The sequence below is a fragment of the Poecile atricapillus genome, chromosome 3, assembly GCF_030490865.1.
Source record: "Poecile atricapillus isolate bPoeAtr1 chromosome 3, bPoeAtr1.hap1, whole genome shotgun sequence".
Classification (NCBI taxonomy): Eukaryota; Metazoa; Chordata; class Aves; order Passeriformes; family Paridae; genus Poecile; species Poecile atricapillus.
Genome location: NC_081251.1, coordinates 67,195,008 through 67,218,847, shown reverse-complemented (window position 1 = coordinate 67,218,847; position 23,840 = coordinate 67,195,008). Strand labels below are relative to the sequence as shown.

Genomic DNA, 23,840 nt, shown 5'->3' with positions numbered 1-23,840 from the left:
GGTTATTCAATGGATTTCTGGGATAAGTAGAAAATCAGATCAAATTAAATCACTTGTTTTTATCAGATGTATCTACGCTTATACATTATATATATACACACACAGACACACATATCTACCCTCCAAGTCCTCCTTCACTCTGCTCTCTTCCCTCACAATAATGCTGTCATCTCTGGGTCCCACTAAATGAACTCACTGAATCTTCCCTACTCGGCTGTGATGAAGAAATACAGAAAAGCTGGATCACCACGGGCCAGGTCACCATTTCCAGAGTTTTTTTGGTTTTTGTGGAGGAATGCATCTTGCCAGAAAAACCCTCATAAGAGGTAAATAAGTTGTACAGCATAGCAATATTTCCAAACACTGCATGTTGAGTTTGGATTCAAAAGACTGAGAATTACTGGAGCTCCACTGTTTGGCAGTAGTGTCATCAATTACCACTTTTTAAAACCATAGCATTTACCACCTGGAAAGCTGCATACACTCATGGCTGACTCAAAATAATGCCAGGTGAGAATAAAACAGGAGATACACAGAAGAGCTGTGAAGGTGTTACTTTAAAATGAAATATTTGTGACTTCCTTGTTTTTTCAGTCCCTAACATTTCTGATTCCTGTTGATTCAGAGGTGACTTCTAGGTCTGAAACGTGCATGGGAAGCTTGAATCTGAGGGTATACACATGAAACTGAATGAATAAAGCAGGTACTGTGATAGGCCACAGACCCAGTATGCTTAATTAAATAATAAAGAGGAAAACACCCAAATAACCGAGGGACTTAAACTTTGGTCAAGGTTTAGGAGTCACTGAGCATTAATGATTAAAAGTACTATTGAGAGAAAGTAGGACAAGATGGATAAGTAATAAAAATAGTGGTATATTTTAATTTGACTGGTTACATGAATGAAATCTTTAACATTTTGTAACTGTGACAGGAGACATAAAAACTCTAGACCTGACTATCAAAGAAAATATGCAGCCTGAAATGCCAATTGAAAGGGGAAAAAGAGCCTTTGCTTGTAATGGAATGGAAATTAGTTCTCCAAAAGTATCACCAGATTTAAGATATGACTATATCACAGTGAGTGACCTACCTTTTATTTTAACTATCAACTGAACCTTTTCACAGCCCCAGAGGCTAAGCGTGAACTTTCATGTGACCACAACTGAGTGCATCTCACATGGTTCTTAAAAGGCAGCAGTTTTAAAAGTAACAACCACAGTTAAAACCACCACAGAAACTCTCACCCTCCGTAAGCAAAAAAACACAACCAAACAAAAAAACCAAAAAACCACAACAAAAAACCACAAAAACCAAAGAAACCCAACCCTCCAAACCAAACCAACTCAACCCAACCCCACCACCTTGTCTGCACTGTCTTCACATGAGAGCAATTTTTGCTACCAGTCAGCTCCAGCCTTTTTCCATGCTTTCGTCTAGATTTATCCGTTTAGTAATTTGAAAGGTTTATGAATCAAGTCAATGTGTTCAGTCACTTCTAGTCTCAAATAACCTTCTTATAGAGGCTGAGACCAGGAACTGTCATTTGAAGAAATGGTAGGTGTTCTACAGAAGTAACAGAAACAAGTGAGATTTAGAAAACTTAATCTCCCTTTACTTCTCTGTAGGCATGAAGTCGCATGCAATTACTCAGACACAAAACCAGACCACTTGGATCAATTTGGTGTCTCAGCTTCTCATTTTGGGGAATATTAACTTTAACATTAATGTGGAAAATGGGACAATGGAGGATTGATAAGCAGGGAATAGTGAGGCAGACAGTCTTTCTAAAGACGTCAAGCAGCAGGTGTGAAATTATATATATAATTTCAGTTGCCATATAAAGAATAAAGTGTTTCTTGTCTACTACAGAACTGGTTAAGATTTAAACTTTTGTAACTGAAATCTAGTAAAGGAGCTGAAACAGCTCCAGATCTCATATTTTTGATGCTGGATAAGACAAAAAGCAGAAGTTTAGAGGAATATTCTCCTTCTAACTAAAATAATTTCTAATTTCTTATATTTGGACAAAGACCCTTAGGACCACCTCCCCATCATGTTTCATTGCCTTGGGTGGCTCTGCCAGCCCATATTTCCTCATTTGCTCTCAAAATTGTGCCCATCCAAGTTGGTGGTGCAGGGGGAAGAAAGGTAAATTCCTACAGTCATTCAAGTGTGCCTTCCTGCCCAGTCCTGTACCAGCAGAATAAACTAAAGCACAAAAGAATTAAGAATTGGTGATTGGTGCTGTCTCCTCTCAAACATCCACCCTTTCTGTGCCCAAGTTCTCTCTGCTAAACAAAGTGGAAGAACGATCCTTCCTGACCATATATCTTCCAGTCACATATCTTCTCAGTGTGTGAAGATTCAAGGTTTTCTGTTTGCATTTAACAGTATGTGAAATTACAGAAGAGCTATAGCAGGAGGACATTAAACACTGAGAAAAACTGGAAGTGAAATACACAGAATAGAGGGAGCAGGTCATTGTCTTGATCCGTAATCTCTAACTGAACCTTACTACTACCCCTAAAAATAATGTTAAGTCATGTACAATATTACAGAAATGTCAGCTAATAAAAAATAAAATCCCTTTAAGAATTTAAATGGCAAGAGCCTTGAGCAGTTGACGATAGGCTTCTCCCAGAGAAACAAGTCATGTAGACAGAGGAGTCAGGATTACTGGAGCTAGCTGTCATGCAGCTCTGTGAACTTTCTACATTTCTGTTAGCTGAGGGTATTGGCCCGTGCTGACCTTCTGTACTCTGCTTGAGGCAATCACATCAAATTCCCTTTCTGATAAGCCAATGTGAATGGCACTCTCCTAATGACTCTTCCTGCCACATTTCAAGATTCATGGCAGTTACATCCAAAGGAATTATGGACTCCCTATCTTTTGCCTTCAATTAATGAAATCCTTTCAGTTCAAAGACCCTCAAACTGAATGCTAATTCAAAGGATATCAAAGTAATTGATAGTCTGCATGAATAAATCTATGTGTTTTAAAATGCTTAGCCTTCAAAAAGCCCATCTATTTATAATCATAGTGCCCTAAAATGTTGAAATCAGAAATCAGAATAAGTTCTTGTGCATTACACATACAGTTGGTTAACCTATATTAGGAAAAGGAGTTAATTTCCTTACCAAATAATTTCACAGAGTAAATTCAGACAGCAAGTAACTACATCCCACATCTTCTATATGTGAGCTCTTACTTGAACTTTGCCCAGAGAATTTCTGCACAATGACAGTTTCATAGCTTGTACTTCCAGTGTTACTCCTGATTTAAAAAAAACCCCAACTAATTAGCATGTAACAACCAACATTAACAACATATGCTGGGACCGTAATGAAGTCCTAATTTGTAAAATGTTCTCAAGGATGCTGTATTATTGATTAAAAATTAACATTTTCTCTTGCTCTAGAGCAATTAGTGAAAATGTAAGATAATGAATATTTATAAAGCTAAGGTAAAAACTTGATCATACCCTAAGACACCATTTTTTGTGCTTAACAGCAGCTAGCAAACGGCTGGCAAGCAAATCTTATGTATTAGGTTTCCAAGGCAAAAGTTTGTTCATGGCAGTCGGCTTTACAGCTAGAGCTGAGAATGCAAGAAAAGGGCAATTTCCCTCACAAAAGCCAAAAGGCAGCAGCCATAGCACCAAAGCACAAGAAGTCAAGTCAAGCTAACTTCTCATGCATATTCCCAAGTGTTTCTCAAGAGGTCAAACTGTCAAGTTAGCTAACACCTTTGATGAATTCAATAGCTAGTTACAGCTTTGCAGTTTCACTTCAGAAAAATAGTATGTGCATGCTGCATTGCACTCATTCACTGGGACTCACCTGATGGAGTATAAGGCGGTAGCTAGACATCCTTATGTGGCTGGCAAAGGTAAGATTTGGCCCATTCCTCACTCTCAGGGAACAACTTATTTTTATGAACTGTTCTGCTGGCACTCTGCACACATCAAACAATCATACCTATTAGCACTTTGTCTTAATATCAACTTTTTAATCATTCCTTAGCCTGGAATGATCTATCAACAAAACCTTCCTGTTTTGTATTTTCTGGCTTTGGTTCTCTTCCCCCAGATTTCACAAACACAAAAACCTTTTCTGTACTTATTTAAGAGATTGTCCCCTGACTTGCCATATGCAAGGTGATAAAACAAACACATCAAACATTGAAGGTAGAGGTGTATTTCAGATATATTCAATTCTTAGAAATTAATTACACTGGAAGGAACCCTTCAAAGTAGTTGCTAATGCTAACTTCCGGAAATTGCAACAGAAAAAAATACAAACAGCTGTCATTGCAGCTTTTCCTCCAAATCAAGAAAAACATTACTGTTGTGTAGCCCATGGTCTTCAGAAACACAGATGGTCACCAGGCAGGGAAGGATCTGCCTGTAAAGGATGCCATATCCTGTCAAAATATAAACATACCCCTAGCAACCCCCTGTCTCCCTGCCTGAGTGGAAATCTTGGCGTACAGGCAAGACAGGTGAGTATGAGATTTCTTGCTTACTTCTTTTTCTGGACCAGATTGGAAATTCAAATCCTTCTTGAGAGCTGCCATCTCAATCTTTCCATTAGGTAATGGGGACTTTATGTGTCATGCTGAGAGCTCAAGGTATTAAGTTCTTAATCAAAAAGATACTTTTCTCTTTGAGGAAGAGTCTTACATAATAGCTACGGCAGCAGAACCTGCTGATCTCAGCTGCAGCTGCAGTACACATCTACCTGCAGCCTTCACAGAAATGCTTCTGACAGTGAGGGAAAGGTAGCTAAAAGCTGTGGCTGTCACAAAGGGTAGCATCATAGAAAGAGGGGTGCTCTTCTACAGCTTGAATCTTTCTGGAGCTATTAAAGGTTTTGAGGGGTTGTTGTTGTCACGCTGGGATTTTTTTTTGGTAGTTCTGTTAGTTTTTTTCCTGTAATGAATAGGTTATATCAATAAAAATTAGAATTGAAAAGAACCTTAAAATTAGGCTGCAGTGTTATCTCTCCTACTTATTTGCTAGCACCATAGAGCCACACCTCTGCTTCTGTCAGGTAAAGCCAGGTTGTGTTAATTAAAAGACTGACATCCATTTTCTGACAAAAAGGAAAGATTCAGTGCTTTTATAAGACAACTCAAAAAAACCACCTTTTTGTCAGCATTTTTCTTTTTCCAGTTAACTTCTTGTAGTATTAATAATGTAAGTTAATATGAAGGTTTTTAATTCAGTTTTCTGCTGCAGAAGGGCTGACTATGGCATTACCAATCAGAAATTAATGCTGAATGACAGCTCACTACATCCATATGCATTTCCTCTCCTTGTTAACTTCAGTAGATGTGACCTATCAAAGGATATTGCTTTGTATTTCATTAACTCAGAAATATGGGGGAAACACATAAGGGACAAGCATTTCTAACCAGAGGTTTTCTGCTAGAAAAATATTTTCTATATCTGTGGCAACTTTTGCAGAAAAAGACCTTTTTGAAAGACCTTTGAAACTATGCTTAGTTTCAAATGTGCAAACTACACTGCTAATTTTAACAATAAATCTGAAAGCATCAAAATATTTTGTCAGTAATAAATAATGCTAGAAAAATAAAGTTTAACAGCTTCCATTAAGCATTTTAAGCTCTGGTGTTTTTTAGCACTGTAAGTAGAGGCCATGTTCTTCATGTTCTTTTCAATTTAAAAATATGAAGCTTTATGGTTTTTGTTCCTTTAAAATCTTGGTAATTTTATCAGAAAAAATAAAGAGCCAGGAAAGGAGGGTGTCTGTCTCAAACAAAAGAACACATTTAGGCAACAGGTGAACGCTCAAATAATCAAGTGGTTCAAGAGACGAATTACCGCTGTGATAATTAACATGATTACAACCAAGCGAGGAATAAAGCTGTGGCCACTCTGTAAATATTCTAAGATGGGCCAAACTGAATTGTACCAACTACTGTTCTTCAATACTGCTCCTCAATTACAGGAAACACAGCCACAGTTTCTGTGGGTTTGTTTTTGAAAGGAGCTGAATATACACAGAAGCTACTGAAAATCCATGAATCCAGTCCTATGAATTTTGACAAAATTTGGAACACCTCACACATTGGAAAAGCATAATGTAGTGGGCATGTAAAGCCTCTGGTTTTTAGAAGTGCTCTTTACAGAGTCACAATAAATTGGTAAATTTGCAGGCTTCTTTTTTTTCAGTTATGAACTACTAACCTAGAGAAACTCAGTACTGTATTTCAATTTCCATAAGCTATAAGTTATTGTGAAACAAGTTTCCCAGCAATACAACTTAGACTGTTGCTTCTTAGCTTATCTGTGCAAGTTTTTGGGAGAGCTGACTTGTTATCTTTTAACTACATATCCTACATCAGCATTGCCCAGGCTGACTCAGCCCATGGGCTTTGCTGTCTGACTGCCTGGAATTACTACTTTCTCTACTAATTCATGCCAAGAAAACTTCTGAATGAATTACTCTCAGGTCAGTGTCAAAGGTGCCACATAATATAAACACTTATTTAGAGTTATCACTATTATACTTAATTTATTGAGATAAATAAGGAATCCCTTGGTACAAATAGTATTTTACACTATAGAGAGAAGCATATTTTGGCAACAGTCAGCATTATGGGTTCAGAAGTAATTACAGACATAAATCAATAGGTGCTGGAAATATTGATTATACATTCACCATTAATTCTCTGGCACCATACCTCCAGGATATGACCATCACATCTTTTACTGAAGTCTTTTAAAAAAGCCTAGAAATAAATACAGAATTTCAGGCTCTGGCAAAGATTAAATAATCAGTTAATGACTCATAAGAGAAAATCTTTGTATGTCACTGCATCATCAGACTTTGAATGTTCTATGGAGAAATTTTTTACCTCCTTCTCAATTAGTGTAAGATGCTAATATGGGTTAAAGGGAACTTGCCAAGAAAATTAGAGAAATACAGTAACTGTCACAGGGTTTCTTAGTTGCATATTTCCCTGTTCTGGTGAATGAAAGTTAAATGTCCTGTCCACATTTAATGTGTTCTGCTTTGATTGAATCGGGCAGGAGGAATATGTTCAAAGATTAGCATTTTATATTGCTTTATGAGAGGAGAGGTTTTCAACCTCAGTTCCTAGTACTGGGCAGTATACTTGCAGAAAGGTTAAGTGGGATTAAATGGGAGACAGGACTTAATTTTAAGGGGTAACAGCACCGTAGTTAGTAAAATGTTTCAGGGTTTTTTTTTTTGCTGAGGGTTCATGCATATAAGTTTATGTCAAAGAAAATTTTCCTAGATGAGAAAAATAGAGAAAGATAGAAACTAAACTGGACAGACAATAATATAAGGAACCAGAGAGACACATGGACACTAGGGAAGAGCAAAAGACATCAAAACTAACTGGTCACGTTGGCATGAGAAAAACTGAGTATATAAATAAATTCAATTTAAGAATTAAAATGAAATTACTAGTCTGCATAAGCAAGGGAGGCAACCATTCTAATTAGTTTTCAAATGGAACTTGATGAATTTATTACCAATAATTCATCAGGCTGTAGCTGTAATCACTGGAAACTTAATTCAGTTCTTCCTTGCAAAGGCACATCCCCTGAGCTTGCTCTCCCCAAGCACGTTGGTCTCCATGAGCTTCACCCTGAAAATAGTTACGTTTTCCTCCAGAAGTGCTACCAAGCCTCTTTTTCTAATATGAATCTCCTGCTTTAATGAATTCATAATCCTTTCTAAGATACACCAGTTGTATTGTTTGTACTGCCACTGTTCGAGCCTCTGCCCTAGGTCAGGCACACATATGTCTGCAGAACAGCCCCCCATACCTTCTCAGAGAAGCATTTCTTAGCAAGGTTGCAGCAGGACCGTATCAACAGGATGTTCTTTTGCTAAGATCTAATAGAAAGTTGAATTGCTGATAACTGAAATTTTAAATGCTGAAATTGTAAATGCTTTTCTTCATAGGCCCAGAGTCAGGGGCTTTTGAGCCACTTGAAACTTAAAGAGACACTAATGCAGCCCTGTGCTGACGCATTTTCTTAGTAAAACATATTTAATTACATAATATTATTTACAAACTCCCCCCTCCTCAAGTACAGAGGTCCTCTGTTTAGGATCCATGTAAATGTGCCGGTGCAGGAATTCCCCAGTGTGCTTCCTCTCTGATTTTCACAAGGCTATTAAACAGTGTTCAGCCCAGAAAGAGAGAAGTCACTCTCGTCATCATTAAAAAAAAAAAAGCTATGATGATCACAGCCATGGTAAGAAGATGAACAATAAAAGTCACTTCTCAGTCATAAAAATCACTCAGATCTGTGTGCAGCACAACAAAAATCAAGCTGCCTATTTAAACTGAAAATGGAACCTTATAATATTTTCCTGAATTGACATCATGAATGTGCCATGTAATGCATACAGAATGGCATGCCTTGGTAGGAGACAGATTTTCAGGCTGCCTATTTGTCACAGCGAGGATGGCTGCGACAAACCTTTAGGTCCCCTGACTTCAGGGCAGAGGGTGGCAAGAAAATAATTAGGAGCGAGAACAATGGAGTGCCTGAAAAAGAAAATTACTTTAGTGAGAAATAAAAATAGGGACAATGCCCAGAAACCATGCACAGCATAGGGAGAAGTTCCAAAGACCAGAAACAAGGGAGAAGTAACAACATATAGTCTTGGGGTGGAACATTCTAGAAACAACACCATATAGGGAACACAAGTAACCAATAGGGGAGTAGAACTTGGACTAATTAACATAACAGCTCCAAAAGGCTCTCGGGAGGAGATTTCAGGCTTGCCCTGACTTACAAATGCTTCCCAAGGTTTCAAACTGATGCTCAGTTTACCAGAGATAAAATCTGGCTGACCCTGTATTTTAGTCAGGCTGATTCCCACATGTATTGTATTTATTTTACCAGATTTATTTTGTTCATTTTAAAGACCTTGATATTTATCTCTGCCCTAAAGAGTATCTCTTCTTTGGCTCTATTATATCTGCATTAAAAGTAACAAAATTAAATTGCAGATTATCTCTTTGATTCTATTGATTTCTATTCTTGTATCTGGGAAAAACACACTGCATAATGTTTTATGCTCGCAGTTTTAAACAATGACTTTAAGTACCTTTTTGTTTGTGTATTGAAATAAATTACATTTTAAGAATAGACCAAGACCAATTGATGCAACACAGTTAATTTTGAAATTCACATAAATTAAGTTCATTCAAGCTGGCAGCCTGATCTGCTGTCTCTCCCTTGTATCATAGATTTGCTCTACTTTACACTGAATACGGAGGGCCATCCTTTGATTTTAATAGATGGCATCTGTACTGTGTAGAATTTACCTCTGGCCAAATACCATTACACCTGCTTTTAGCAATGTCATAAACTACAGTGACAGTCAGGTTTGTCCTGAAAGGGACGGCAGGAACCTCACAAGCCCAGCTGTGGTCTTTCCAAGGCAACTAGACCTGGATGGAATGGGGACAACTTGAGACATGAAATGTTTTGTACACATGCACCAAACCTCCAAACACCAGCTTTCCCGCTGGTTGCTGAACAGAATTAACCAGAAAAGCAGTTAAGTAGCTATTTATAACAGGTTACTGTATGAGGCAGCCTGTTACATGTGCCAAATATATCAACAGGATTTATGGCCTGTCAGGTAGTATCTCTCCACAAAGCAGCTACACAGTGCTTTGGACTTTTAAGTCCAAAAAAGTCTTTTTAGTCTTTGCAACTTTTTTTTACCAAAGCTGAAGCAATCCTCTAAACCAAGGTAAAAGATGCTCCATGTGCACACACACTCATGTTTTACTTCTTGACAGAACCCCTGTAAAAGAGGAAGCATCTGCATAATCAGCAGGTGTTCCCAAAGTCCCAAGTCTTTGCTCTTGCAACAGATGGGAATGCTAATGACAGGGAGCCAGAACCCCACTAAGGAATCTCTCCTCCCAAAATTCTTATTTTAAACAGGCACCTTTGAAACTTTTCAAATGAAACAGCACAACACAGAAATTACTTTGTAATTCTTACTTTTCAGATAAAATTTGGAATTCTTACATACAGCCTGACAAACAGAACTTTCTTTTTCAATTTTCTGCTAAATATGTAATTTGTTTGGTATTTATACTGCATTATTAAATTCTAGTTGGCCTTTAAATTACACCTTGGAAAAAGCAAAAATATCAATATGGGTTGTTTAAAAAAAAAAGGTGAATACTTTTTTTTTTCTTTTTTCCTTACAGTTTTTGGTGTAATACAAGAATGTCTATCAAACTGTTAGTTATAAAGCACCTACACAACCGCAAGAGTGTTATGATTGGTTCCACAGAATCTCTTCTACATTCACACAGCTACTCATTTCTGAATTGCTCTAACATAAAACGATTTCAGGAAAAGAATCCCAAGCAGCAGATTCAATCAGGCTCCAGAATGTTTTGAATTCTTCTGATAATAAATATAGTCAATGCTGGGAACTGAGAAATCGTTGACATGCTATTTGTCTCTGAGATGCACTGTGAACTGACTCAGCTGTTGCAGCCACAAAACAATAAAGCATTCTGATGTAACCTACCCCACTTTCAGAATCACGTTTCATTACCTCCCCCTAGAAAATCTCACCTAAATCTAAGATATTTGTGGGTTTTCTTCCTCCTTGACATGGGAAAAAACATCTCTTTCTCACTAGTCCCAGTCTCACTTCATTTTATCTGGAACAGAACCCAGAGACTTTGCTGTAATGGAGAAATCTAGTCCAATTCCTATTTAGACATAATTCGTGGACTATACTCCAACCTTGTTAACCACCCTATTCATCTATATGCATCAATTTCAATGGATGAAACAAGTACTGACACTAATCACTTTGCTTCCAGTTTCCAAATGTGGCTGAATGGAAGTAGAATAAATGCAGGCGAGCTCTCTTATGGACTGTGAGCTTCATCTCATTATCATACCCTAAAAGTATTGTACAGTGCTTTTGACAGAAAGATTCTGAATATGTTACACTGATGTTATTTAACATCTGGTGCTCATTTATATAGAACTTGACATTGCAGAGGCTTCTTGAAAGCAGCAAAGATGATACGCTAGTATACAAGGTAGCACCTTCTAAAACATTACCTAAAAATCCAACCTAGAATGATTCAGGCTGGTTCTTATGCACTTTGCATAAAGGCTAACTGCTATATTAATAAACTATGGAGAGGTGGAAGACTGAGTTCCCACCTGCTTTACCCTAAGTGCTACCACTAACATTTATTTCTTTGTTTATTTATTTATTTTAACACTGGCGAGATGAACCTACTTCCAGCTTCCCATTGTATCATATATACAATGTAATATGCACATTAGGTATGTAATACTGTATCCTACATAGACTTGCATATATCCTACAAATATGGGTCAATCTCTATCCGTGGTTGTCTTCTATATATCATGCCTACAATTACAGCCTTACAAGGCTCAAACACTGCTTGTAACAGTAATTGCTATTTTTTGTTTTTTCAGTTACAGACCGACCACTATCAAAGTCTAACTGCTTTTCTAAACCATCTCACTGAGACCTTATTAAACAAGGAACATAAATTTTGGGGGTGAAAATTGCCTTTTCTAATAAAAACATGGGAATTAGACTGTCTCATTTAGCAGGGTTAAGACATTATCTTCCTCTCTCTGCAAACTACATTTGATCTTTGCCAAAAAGCAGAAGTACACAGTTTAATATAATAATATAGGACCTGTTGTGAGGTACACAGTCAAAAAAAAAAAAAAATCATAACCAGGTCATAAATGTTAAAATGCAAAAGGAAGGAAATGCCTGTTATTCATCTTGCAGGCAGTATTCAGACATTCATGAAATTGAAAGTTAATGTACCAGGGACTTTCATTATCTGACCCATTCTATACTATCCATTAGAATCCCATAGTACTTGAGACAGAGGACCAATATGTCACTAATACAAGACGGAAAAGGTCACAAAAACTAAGCATCAATAAGACATTACTTCTATATTAAATTTCACAACACTCAGCAGAAAACACATTTGCTGAAACCAGAATGTTTTATTATGTAATGTAGCTAAACTGAGAAAAATATATGTTTACCAAGGCAAGGGCATAATGATTAGTTGTCGAGTGAAAAAAAAATGAATTTTTTAGCTCCATTTCCTCATTAAAGAAATTTTGTCTGCTTAAAGGAAAAGAAAGGTATTGCATGGGGTTTATTTTTGCTTTTTAAGGCCATTTCCTACAATAGAAATATATTGTTCCTTTGGATATAGCGAAGTTTTCCTTTCACACCACTGAAAACACAATATTTATTAGTATGTAGTAAAGCCAAAACAAATTTGCTTTCCATTTCCTCTAGTGGAATATTCCATTTATTTAGAACAGCTTTTAGTAAAAACAATATCACTACTTCTGCGACATCATTTTCCTGTAGAAAGATGATGTACTGATTCCCCTGAGCTTTCTCCATCCCATTTCTCCCCTAACGTTGTTGCCTAAGCCGCTCCATATACATTGCTCTTACTACACAGCTGAGAAAAATGCATAGCAGGAACTGTGATGTGCAAATAAATTGATATGAAGCAACTTATGAAAAGACTCTTAACTTTACCATTTGCCATTACACAAGATATGTGAGCATTCACAATATTTATTTTAAGTATTGGAACTAGTTTGGTCATGAGGCAAAGTTTGCTGTCAATGATCTTGGGACTCACTCTGATGAAAACCTCATTCCTCATGCTCCTCTATCCAGTAATGGGTAAAAAAAGACTTGTCACAGTAGACTCATCCATGTAAATGAAAAGCAGGACAGGTGATTTTGTGCTGATGTACAATGGACCAGAGGATTTCATTCAGTCTCTGACTTGCAGGGAACACCACAGGAAAAATGGTTACAGTTGTCCAAGTTCTACCCTGACACATTGGTTCAGTGGGTCTATGTACTTTCAGTATCACCAATAAACGTCTGGAGACCAGGATAAAACTTTAACTATTTAAATGTAAACAAGCACACCCAGGTCTTTCAGCAAAAAATATTTTAAAATTATTTGAAATGGTACAAAAGCAACCTGTAGACTGGATAGAGTATAATAAAGAAGAGACAAAAATGAAAGTATGATGAAATTAGGGAGTTCATAGGAAGGAAATTTTCATTTGGGATTCCCAGAACTAGACTAGACAAAATGACACAACATACTACAGCACTTGTGATGTAAAGAGCAACTCTAAGTGGCTGGAATAGAGACACAATAGATCACTGCCATCTCTCTGCCTGCCCCTGGTACTCTTTTCAGTCAGGAAGGTTGGAATTTCAAGTTAATCGTGCAAACCACAGAGTGACTGAAGAAAGCCTGACGTAAGTTCAAGTCAGCTGGATCCCTAGGATACAAACGTCCCTCTCTTTCCAGCATCTATAAAGACACCAAGTATTTGCATTCTTTAATTGAAGATTTGCTGGGGCTTTCTTTTGTTGAATTTTTTTTGTATGGTTGGTTGGTTTTTTGGGTTGGTTTTTTTTTTTTTTTAATTTTAATTTTTATTTTTAATTAGAGGAATTACTAGGAAAAGATGACTGGTATAATGGTTTAAACTCCTTAGCATCATATCAGAGGGAAAGCCTCTCTTCTTTTGATCAGCTCTGGGACTGGGCTTCCCAATGCCCATCAGCTTCCACCTTTACCCAGGTCACCCTGGCTGAGACACAGCTGAATGATCCTCCTGCCTGAGCAGCTTTACTCTTCAATGATTGACAGAAGTGAAAGCTTGGTTGTTCTTGGGAAAAAGAAACCTTTTCCTGCATCCTCTCCAGAAGGCTAAACTGAAGAAATGGTGACCAGGTCTAAAGGACATCCATCATTCTTCTCTCCCATCTTTTCTTACTGATTTAAGATTTTATATTTACCCCATAAGTAGGAAGAAACATCTAAAAACCTTTACTGTTCATCAAAGAACACACTTCCAATTACAATATTTATCATAAGGCACATGGCATTCACTTAAAATTAATTCCCCTGTTTAAGGAGGAGACACAAGGGAACATTTTAGGAATTTTTTAGTCTTGCTTTGGTAAACACTTTGCAATGGACTGTGACACAATTTTTATTTAGAAAGTTGTCTTTTTAACAGTGCAGAATCAATAGTAATACAGACAAGTTTAGCAGTTAATGGCTAACCTCTGTCCAAGATAGCAGGCCCCTGAGGCACATGGAATTTATGCAGAATCAAAGTTAATAGTGTTAAAAAAAAGGACAAAACCCTGAATCCTTGCTACTTGATGTTGGCTCCTAGTCAGTGTTGTGCTCACTGTTCGAGATAACAAAGACAACCCAACAGTCCTTTCCCATTCTAATCTCATGATCTCTTTTTTTACAGAAGCATAGTATTATGTAACTGAAAACCAAAATCACAGAAAGAAACTAGGATGGGATTTTGTTAAAATTATCTTGTAGAAGACTAAAAGACAAGGAACATTAACTTTTTTTTTACATTATTAGAATTTGTTGACTTTAAATATCTGGATAAAACAATAGTTGCCTCTCTTTGATTACTAACTTTTAATAAGGGCTGGATTGAACTGGAGCATTGGATGACATGACATCTTCTAAAAGAACCAGTCTGAAGTCTTCAACTCTCCTTTGAAATAAGCACGTTTTTCAACAGCCTACAGGTGTGCTAATCTGAAGTAACCCCAACACATACAGACAGAAGACACTGAACTGCAATTCGAAGATTTTAAATTTAGCAATATGATTCCTTACAATATAGTCAGTCTGCACTCCAGATAAACTTAGAAAACCAAGAGAATGTTTCCAAGCACTGCAATTTTAACTAAAAAATTACTTCCATTTTTAGTAGATTACAGTGCACCCACATCATGTGTCTTTACATACAGAGATCAGTATCGTGCTACCAAGGATTAGAACATGAAATCTATATTTTCCAAAAGAAAATGACAGGTAAGATAACCTAGCCAGCTACATTTCAATAATAGGGCAGGCTATATTGTTGTTTTACTGGGGAACAAAATACGTGACAAGTAGAGCTTTGGTTTAGACTTAATGTGACTGTAAAAATAGCTAACCTTCACCAAAAAACCAAAAAAATCCCAAACCCGAAAAACCTCTTAAAATAACAAGTCACTACACAACACACAAAATACAGCATTACACAATACTTCAGCTTGAACAGGCTATGAAACACATTCAATTAAGTCTCTCAAGATACCTATTTCTTTATTTGACATGCTTCCATGTATTACTGTCACCATTTACAACTGTTTACTTTAATTAGATCCTACTGCCAAAATTCATTAGAGAAGAATCTGGTACAATGAAGAATAATAAATTCTGTTCATTCATATGGTTTTAAATTATTCTGCTCCTATAGAGCAAAAATGGTATTTCCTACCTTGGCTTCTAGTTAAGAGACTGCAAAAACAGTCAAAACAATTTTTTCAAAATCTTGTGTCAGTCATAACTGAGTTCACAGGATGTACTTCTAGAGCTTCATGTAACAGAGCTCCATAATTGAGTCCATGTTACTGCAGTCTACACATCTTATTGCAAGAGACACTGTAATTGTCGGCCAGGAGGGGTGACTGACACCCCCCAGCCAAACCCTGTCCCAGATATCAGTGCAGAAATATGGAAAGCTCCAAATTTTGAGCTGTGCTTGATTACCTGCTTTAAGGTCCTGGAAGCAGAAGGGTGGAATGAAGTCTCAGCCTAGTGGCTAGATAATCTGCCCTGGAAGTTAAGAGTCCTGGATTTAATTCTCTCTCCATCTAGAGTGATTTCAATGTAATTGCATTAACAACAGGTTTAGGCGCTAATTTCTACCTAACTTGTCAAAGGAATGCTACCATGAGAATACTGAAAGGCTCATGATTAGGTTTGCTAAGCTACTAGGTATATGTAAGTATATCCATAGTCATCCCAACTAGCAATGAATTGCTGAAAAGAAACACAAACACGTCATCACTCCCTTATTTTACATAAATGAGAACTAGAAACAAAAAGCAGGATAGTCACCATAAAGTGTATGAAAGAAAAAATCTTCCATGAAATTATAGTGTAACTCTAATCAATTACTGCATTAAAATCTTTATTACAACATATTTTTATAAATTACTACTATGAAACTGAAATATTTAACAAGTATCTATCAAGAAAAATCCTCATTCTCCCATGTCAGTCTACCTGAAGTCCCCCTTTAAAATTTTATTCTTTCCTGTTTAGATACACAAGAATACACATATTCCTCTTTTTAATGAATATTATCTTCAAGTAAATATAATATCATTCCTGTCCTTTTTTGGGAGCAAGAAATGAAGAGACAAATTCTCAGTCCTGTAGGAAATCTAACCCATTTTGAAGCTGATGGGAATTGTTATATTTCACCGAAGGATATAAAATCAAACTTGTAATGGAAACTTCTACTTTAATTACAGAGCAAATACTGATGCCACAAGAGAAGGTTCATTATTGGACTGTTACTTAGGTTACCACTGCTCTCAGTGATATCCAAGGCAATACTATTCGAACTTTCTCACCAAAATTCCTCATGGATTAAATGGAAATATTAGAAACATTTTCAAGAAAGTTAGAGGAGACAATGAGCAAAGACAGGAAATACATTTTCTGCCTTAAATTGGACCCTTACTTCAAATTAGATTCTGCAGGAAAGGTTAAAATACCTAGTGGAGGCTGTAGCCCAGAGCACTTGTGGTACGCACTCTACATCCTCCCTTTTCCTTAGGTAAAGGGTTACCTCCCTGTGCCGTTCCCCAGCTATGACAGAGCAGAAATGACAGCTCTCATCTGCTACTTCAAGGGATAAGGAAACCTGTGCTGGCCAAGGGAAAAAAAGGACAGGAATTTGGCTTATCACCAGGCTCTCTCTCCCGCCATTTCTGTAAAACTTCTCAGCTCATAGGGCACAGATGGAGCTATGACAACTCAAGAGAGAATTCCCTGCATGCCAAATTGAAGATTTTGTATCACTTCCTTATTTAACTTTATCATTGTCTTCTAACACCACAAAAAGATCTATTAAATAAAACATCAAAATACCCTTTTCCTGAAAGTCATGAAAAAAAGAAAAGAAAAGCCTTGCTACCCTTTCACATGATCTATCTTCTATGAATGGGCTGCACTCAAAGAGCAAGAAATGTTGGGTAGGAGGACAGAATCCATACCAAAAAAAAAAAGAAAAACCAAACAAAAAAACCCCTCAAACCAGAAATACAGATACTGTTAGAGATAGAAATTAAAGGAAGAGAAGAAAGAAGTGAGGAAGCAGTTATATTCTCACAGTCTACAAGATGAGGACTAGGTTTAAACTAATCTTTGTGCCTCATCCTTCTTCCTGGGTACAAAAATGCAGTATTAAATAGCTTCTGAACTGCTAACAAGAGGGGGCAGCAGCCTTAAGTAAAGAGAAATAAATGGTGCCCTGAAGGCCTGCTTATCCAGGGTGCAGTTTTGTGTAACAGCAGAGAAGACCTGAGGAAGGAGTGGAGGCCAGCATTAATTAATTTGATTTGGCCAAGATACTAGAACTAAGTGACTTCATTTGGCTGGGCGCTATTCAATTACAAAAAGGTTCAAGTGATGATTTTGAAGACAGAAATTATTTATTTCAGAGAAGTAAAGATACATGGATGGAAATTAACCAAAGAGGAGAGACACAGGTAGCATAACACAGCATTTCTCATCCCCTTTCATGTAAATTGGGTTAATGCCTTAACTTTTGGGTTCTGGCAGATTTTCCTCTAGGAATAATCCTTAGCAAATAGCAGCTGTAAATATTTGGCTTGCTTAAACTCTTGGCAAAACACATTTCTAAGAAATCCAGCTAAGTAAACAAATGTTCCAATTTGGAGTCAATCTGAAACTGAGCACCAAATGGTACAATACCAATCAAATTGTGTGCAGTCACCTAACCTATGTGTGGAAATGAATGCATGTTAACAAGCAACTGAATAATTTAAAATGCCTCTTTGAGCCCCTACTGAAAATATGGCTTCCTATTTCATTGAATTGTTAATTATTCCAAGCAGAAGATTTAATGCCAGATAAAGTCATGTGTGCATGAATTTTTCACATCTAAAGCATCTAATGGTGTGATGCCTGTGTTACAAAGCAGAATAAAATAATGCTGATTGAATTGAATACTCCAAAACCCAATTGGTTGGATAGAAATAATTTCCTCTCCCCTCCTTTTGCTTCTACATGACAAAGATAAAAATTAGCATTAATCATACACTGGCAAACAGGTCAGCATCTTTAGTTTAAGCAAACTCATCTCAAGTGGATGTAAATCCAAGCGCACCAGGAACGAGTAAAACTGCAGTCTTCTGGGCAAGTGAACACGAGGGTTGCTGGCACCCTCTGTCATGGCAGAATGTTTAAGGTGGCAGGCATTTAAGGTTTTGATTCTATAGGGTGTGACTCAGTTTCTTTCTCACTCTTAGAATTTGTGTTTTATCCAACTTCTGAGTGAGTACAGCTGCTCCTTACCTAAGAAGACTTTTTATGGCAGAAGCTTCCACAGTGCTAACTTCAGACAGAATTTTCAGTTTAGGGTTAATGTCAGAAGAAAAGCTAACAGTTCTAAATATACCTTGTTTCACATTAAACTTGAAGAGTCTGATCCTTACGTTCCTGAAAACCAATTCGTTTCCACCGAAACAAATCAATCTCTATTTGCAGTCTGTGCTAATTTGTCAGAAATGCATCCACAAAATGCTTTTATTTGTCCTAATTATGTTAGCTCATCTCATTTTTTCTTCTCCACTGTCCCCTGGCCAAGGAAGAAGATCTAATTAAGAGCCCTGTTAAAGTAGCAAGGTGTTGGCTGGAACCTCAGTTTGTACCCTTGCCAGGAGAGAATGATCGACATTAATAATAACCCAGATTGTAGCCAGTCCCAACAGACAAAGCAAAGCAATGGACGAGGCAAAGCCAGGACCAGCACTTTAAAGCAGGTAGGGAAACAAAATAGGCCCACATACCTGGCAGCAATAGGAATCCTTTCACTGATGGATAGGAAGAAATATAAAGGCTGATAGCACAGTAATAAAACAATGATGATAACCCAAAATTATTTATTACAAGGCAAGAATGCTGCTGCTTGCTCAGGCTCTGCTGTAAATGGAAGCTGACATCAATGGATGACTCTCAGCGAGAAAACATGGACCATTTTAATTTGGGAAGTGTCATCTCATTTTTTAAGGTGAAAGCCATTATCAGAGGTGACAATGATCTATAGTGAATGAAAAGAAACAATAAATCCCCATACTTAACCCTTCAGTCTTGTACATTTACTACTGATTTCAACTTCCTCACAAACACCAAAACATCTTAGGAAGTTGAAAAACATCGACATCTTCTTGGAAATCAAAAGTCTTACTGGGTTTATTAAAGAAGAACTAGAAATCCCACTGATACAGTATGTTCTTTGAAGATAATACAATCAGCCCATATTATTCAGACAATGGCTACCACTGAATAACAGGGCACTCCATTGGAAAAAAAAAATGAAAGAGCACAGCATAAAAAACTGGAATAAAGTAAAATCCTGATGAATTGTGTTCAATAACTCCTAGAGAGTTCAGTCAGCAAGGGAAACATTTCTTCTCACTGTCTCCTGCCTTAACATAGCTAAACCTATATTGACATATTTAAGAGAGATAATGCGCAAAAGAAGCCTTATGGCACATCCCATGTAAGTTCTATGGCCTCCAGTAAAATGTTACCATAGAAACACCTCTGCCACAAGGAAGGTGCACTTTTGTTATGGGCCTGGGGGTAAACTTTCAGATTCCCCTGGCAGTTGTTGTGTCTAAAAGCTAAAGTACCAGGTGTCAGTGTCTTTTGGAGCAGCATGCAAGAGAAAGAAGATAAAAAAAAACCCCACCCAATATTTTCTTCACTGGATCTGGTAGAGTCATAGCTGGTAATCATTCAAGGTAATCATCTGCCTGAAGGTGGAATAGCTACAAGAGAGTATTTTGAGTTAAAAACTGTGTGTGAGTGGAGTAGTAAAGCTATGAAAAAATAAAAGAGAAAAGTAGTGTTAATTTAAAATGACAGTAAATAATCTCAGAACATTCTCAGTGAGTAGCACTTATAGAGGCTTTATGGTTTTTAAAGTTAGGAGAGGAATTCAAAATTCCCAGATATACTTAATATAAAGAGAACCACAGTAAAAAAAAAAAAAAAAAAAAAAAAAAAAAAAAAAAAATCAGCTCTTTTTGCCCATTAGATTTTATACCACCTAAATCAAGAAATTCCTTTATTTTCTGTCACACATTCAATCACCAGTACTTTCTGTGAGCTTTTTACCAGGAGAAGACACTCTTTAAAAAAGGTCAAGAGTGCAAGTATGCTTAAGAAGGGCTACACATTTCTCATACTTCAGCAACTTTCCCATCAGCTAATATAGAGCAGCCTGTGGAAATGCTAGCAAAGAGCAAACTTTTATTCAAAGCAGAGTATTAGTACCTGTATACAAAAGTATACCTCAGCTGTGTTTGGACATCTTGTCCTTTCTGAAGCATAATTAGGGTCAGTAAAAAATTGTGTGTATTTTCTAATGCCGACTGAGAAATGTAATAGTGCTTGTTGTCTCTAAGGTAAATCCCTCAGTTTCTTGTCCTGAAACTTAGGTATGAATATCTAGGAGAGTGTTAGAAAAGTGCTTGTTGATACTGAATTGGTTATCTATTAAAACTGACAGTAACTGAATTCCTACCTTTCTGTGAACTGTCTAGGGACTCTTATTCTCATTCTCATGAATCCTACTGGATCTAAGAAAACCACTAACCTTTTTCCTTCAGATGGAGGCACTTGTAATAATTAGATGTCTGTTTTCTGAAGTCTTTGAAAAGGTCGTTAATGAGAACTCAGAAAATTACCAGCATTATATCTGGTAACTGTCAAAGTAATTAGAGTTCCTTGAGATCAAATACTTGGAAATTCTCAGAAAAAGAACAGTGGCAATTTTTCTTTATCTGAAGTAAAACTAGGAATATTTATTTTAGAATAGCCTAACCTGGGCTGAGAATTAAAAAATACAAAAAATTTGAAAGGTGTCTTTCAGCTGAAAGTTTCTGTTATTATACACAGATGTTATCATTACCAACAGGCTTATACATTTTATGTCATAATCCAAACACATGTTGCAGCTAGGGAAAAAACCATCCAAGTACACGGAAAGTTATTGCCTTGAACCAGTCAGTACTGTGGCAAAACTGAACTCAGAGAAACTAACACAGAAAGGCAAGCTTCCTTTTAAGATGATGTAATGAAATTTCAGGACAAAAATATTGTTTATTTCAAACCAGGGACACTCAAATTCTCTGATGAAAAGGTTCTTCTCATCATCTGGGAACAGGCAATGCCATGCAAATTCTCCTTCTGTTACAAAGAAACTTAAAAATATTCAACTGTCTGACACCTGTTTGTTCTTAACAAACATAATTTCCTTGATCACTTGCAATCTTAGCCCTTATTTGCAGTAATTTCAATATATTTTTTATCCTTCTTGAAGACACACACGTTCATGGCATTTCAGAAGTAACTCCATCAACATTTTAAACAGTTGATGCTACTCAGTACAAGAACTAGAAATACCTTATCATGTCTTTTGCTACTGCGTGTTTTGCACAACAAAATCTCATCAGTTTTTCATAAACATCCTATGAATGCTTAATGCATTTAAGTCTATTTTATTCTAAATGATGAGGGCTCAGAATATAGCAGACATTATTTGCTTCTGATATGCAGCTTTGTCTCTTGTACTATTAAAATCCATCTCTTTTTATTCATTTCAGATCTTCATATTACCCAGTTCATCCTGCTTGTTATTCAACTCCTACTCTGCATTGAGATTGACCCCATCTCTGTTATATCAGCAAATTCCATTCGTGAGTCAAGGTCATTAAGGAGAATATTAAATAAGATTGTTCACTTGATGAACTCCTCTCATATCCTTTTTCCCTGAAATACTTCCACTTTCAAGATAACTCATCATTCTGAGAAGATAAGGAGGATACATGTGATAGACAATAGGTCAGGAATGAACTCGGTTGCTGGAAGCCTCTTCCCGGAACAGCAATAAACTGAAACCTGTTACTGTTATTATATAAGGACATTACATATTAATGTTACAGTGGTACTGGTGGTACCTGACCTGTGTCTCATTCTGTAGTCCCAGATTTGCTGGCAGGTCTGGCCCTTTGCTAAGCCACTACATTTTGTTATGCCAAACCTATCCCAAGCTGTGCCTAGTAGCATGAGGACTGTGCTGGAAGCATGGCTTGTGCACTCCAACAAAAGAGACTTGTACCAGCAAAATTCCAGGTGTGGGGTCAGGGGGTGCTGGATGGACCTGGAGAGAAGCTGGGGGGTCACTGATGAGAGAAAGAGCACTCACAAACTGCCAAGAGAAGACCTAGTAACAAAATCTCCCAGAGGAATGTCCTCATGTCCACAATAAAATCAAGACTAGAAGAAAAAAGTCTTGAAGTCTAGAAGACAAAAGTGTTAGAGAGGAAAGAGACCCCCAGACTCTTAAAATGTAATCTAAAAGTTTTCAGAGCATCACAGAATTTGCAGTATCATGATTCTTACTTTTTAGTTACCAATATTATGAAACTTGCAGATGATATTATGCATGCAAGTACAAAAAACTCTGCAATTCTTAAAGCTTTGATGAAGTGGTTTTATAGCTGTGCAATAAAATATTGCCCTCTTGTCCTTTGGTGCTGAAGGTCCACAACTATTTAGCCAGTCCATTGGAGCTGGCAGGCCAATGGGGCGAGAAATTAGACACACTCAGCAACACCGCTTAGATAACAGCCACTGCTAGGCTTAGGAAGACTGCAGGTGAAGCCAATCTGGCACAAATGAAGAGAAACTGGGAAGAAAGAAATTTTTAAAAAGCTAATTGAACTTCTTCAAGCATATCCCAGTCACTTTTGTGCCTGTTGGCCTATGCAGGTTGGCAATGCAGTGAAAGCAGGTGTGGAGAGGAGAGGTCCTTTGGCAGAGGGGAGGCCCAGCAGCAGCTGTGCAGGCTCACAGAGCGTGCTTGAGCTTTCTGGTCTGTAGTCAAACCGTGATGGAGAAAATGAAGGAGGGAAAAGAGGTGAAAGCAAAGGTAAAATGGGGAACTGAAAGAGATAGATTGCATCTGAGTGACCTTGGTTCAAGTACGCTGCCTCATGATACACGGAACTACAAACTGAGTTTTGAAGCATACTGGTGTTGGAGTCTGAGACACAGAGTGTGTGCCCTTGTCTCTGATACCTGGCTCTGAGATCCAGAAAAACACTGAATTTCATACAACATGAAATTTATGAGCATGTTTTCATAGTGATACATGAAAACAACTGTTAAAATTAGATAGAAAAGCTTAAAGTGTGAGTATGTAGACTAGATAGTTTTCTTAAGTCACTGAGTGAAAAAGTTAAAGTTTAGAGTTTAAGCTAGTTTAGAGAGCAGAAGACAATATGGAGGATTTAGAATGTTGTTTCCTTTCCTTCTTCTTTCTTCTTCATGCTCTTCTTCTAGAGGTTTTTGGGTAATAGTAGATGATTGGATAGAAAATGTTGCAGTGCAGCACACAGGTGATGGGTCATTGGGTCATTAAGAAAAATTATATATGTGTCTATTGTTAATTGGATAAGAATGAGTATAAAGATAAAAGAACTGCATGGTTCAGGGCCATTTTGTACCATCAGAACAAAAATGAGCCAGGTTGCAGTGAATTAAACTTGTGCAGAAAGTCTGGAGAGACCTGCCAAGTTCTGTAATAACA

The 23,840-nt window shown here is 37.2% G+C and overlaps 1 protein-coding gene across 2 annotated transcripts in view; it reads right to left on the bottom strand.

Annotated features, from left to right (window-relative positions):
• Positions 1-23,840, bottom strand: part of SASH1 (SAM and SH3 domain containing 1) — a 532,432-nt gene that overhangs the window by 326,245 nt on the left and 182,347 nt on the right. The window lies entirely within an intron of this gene.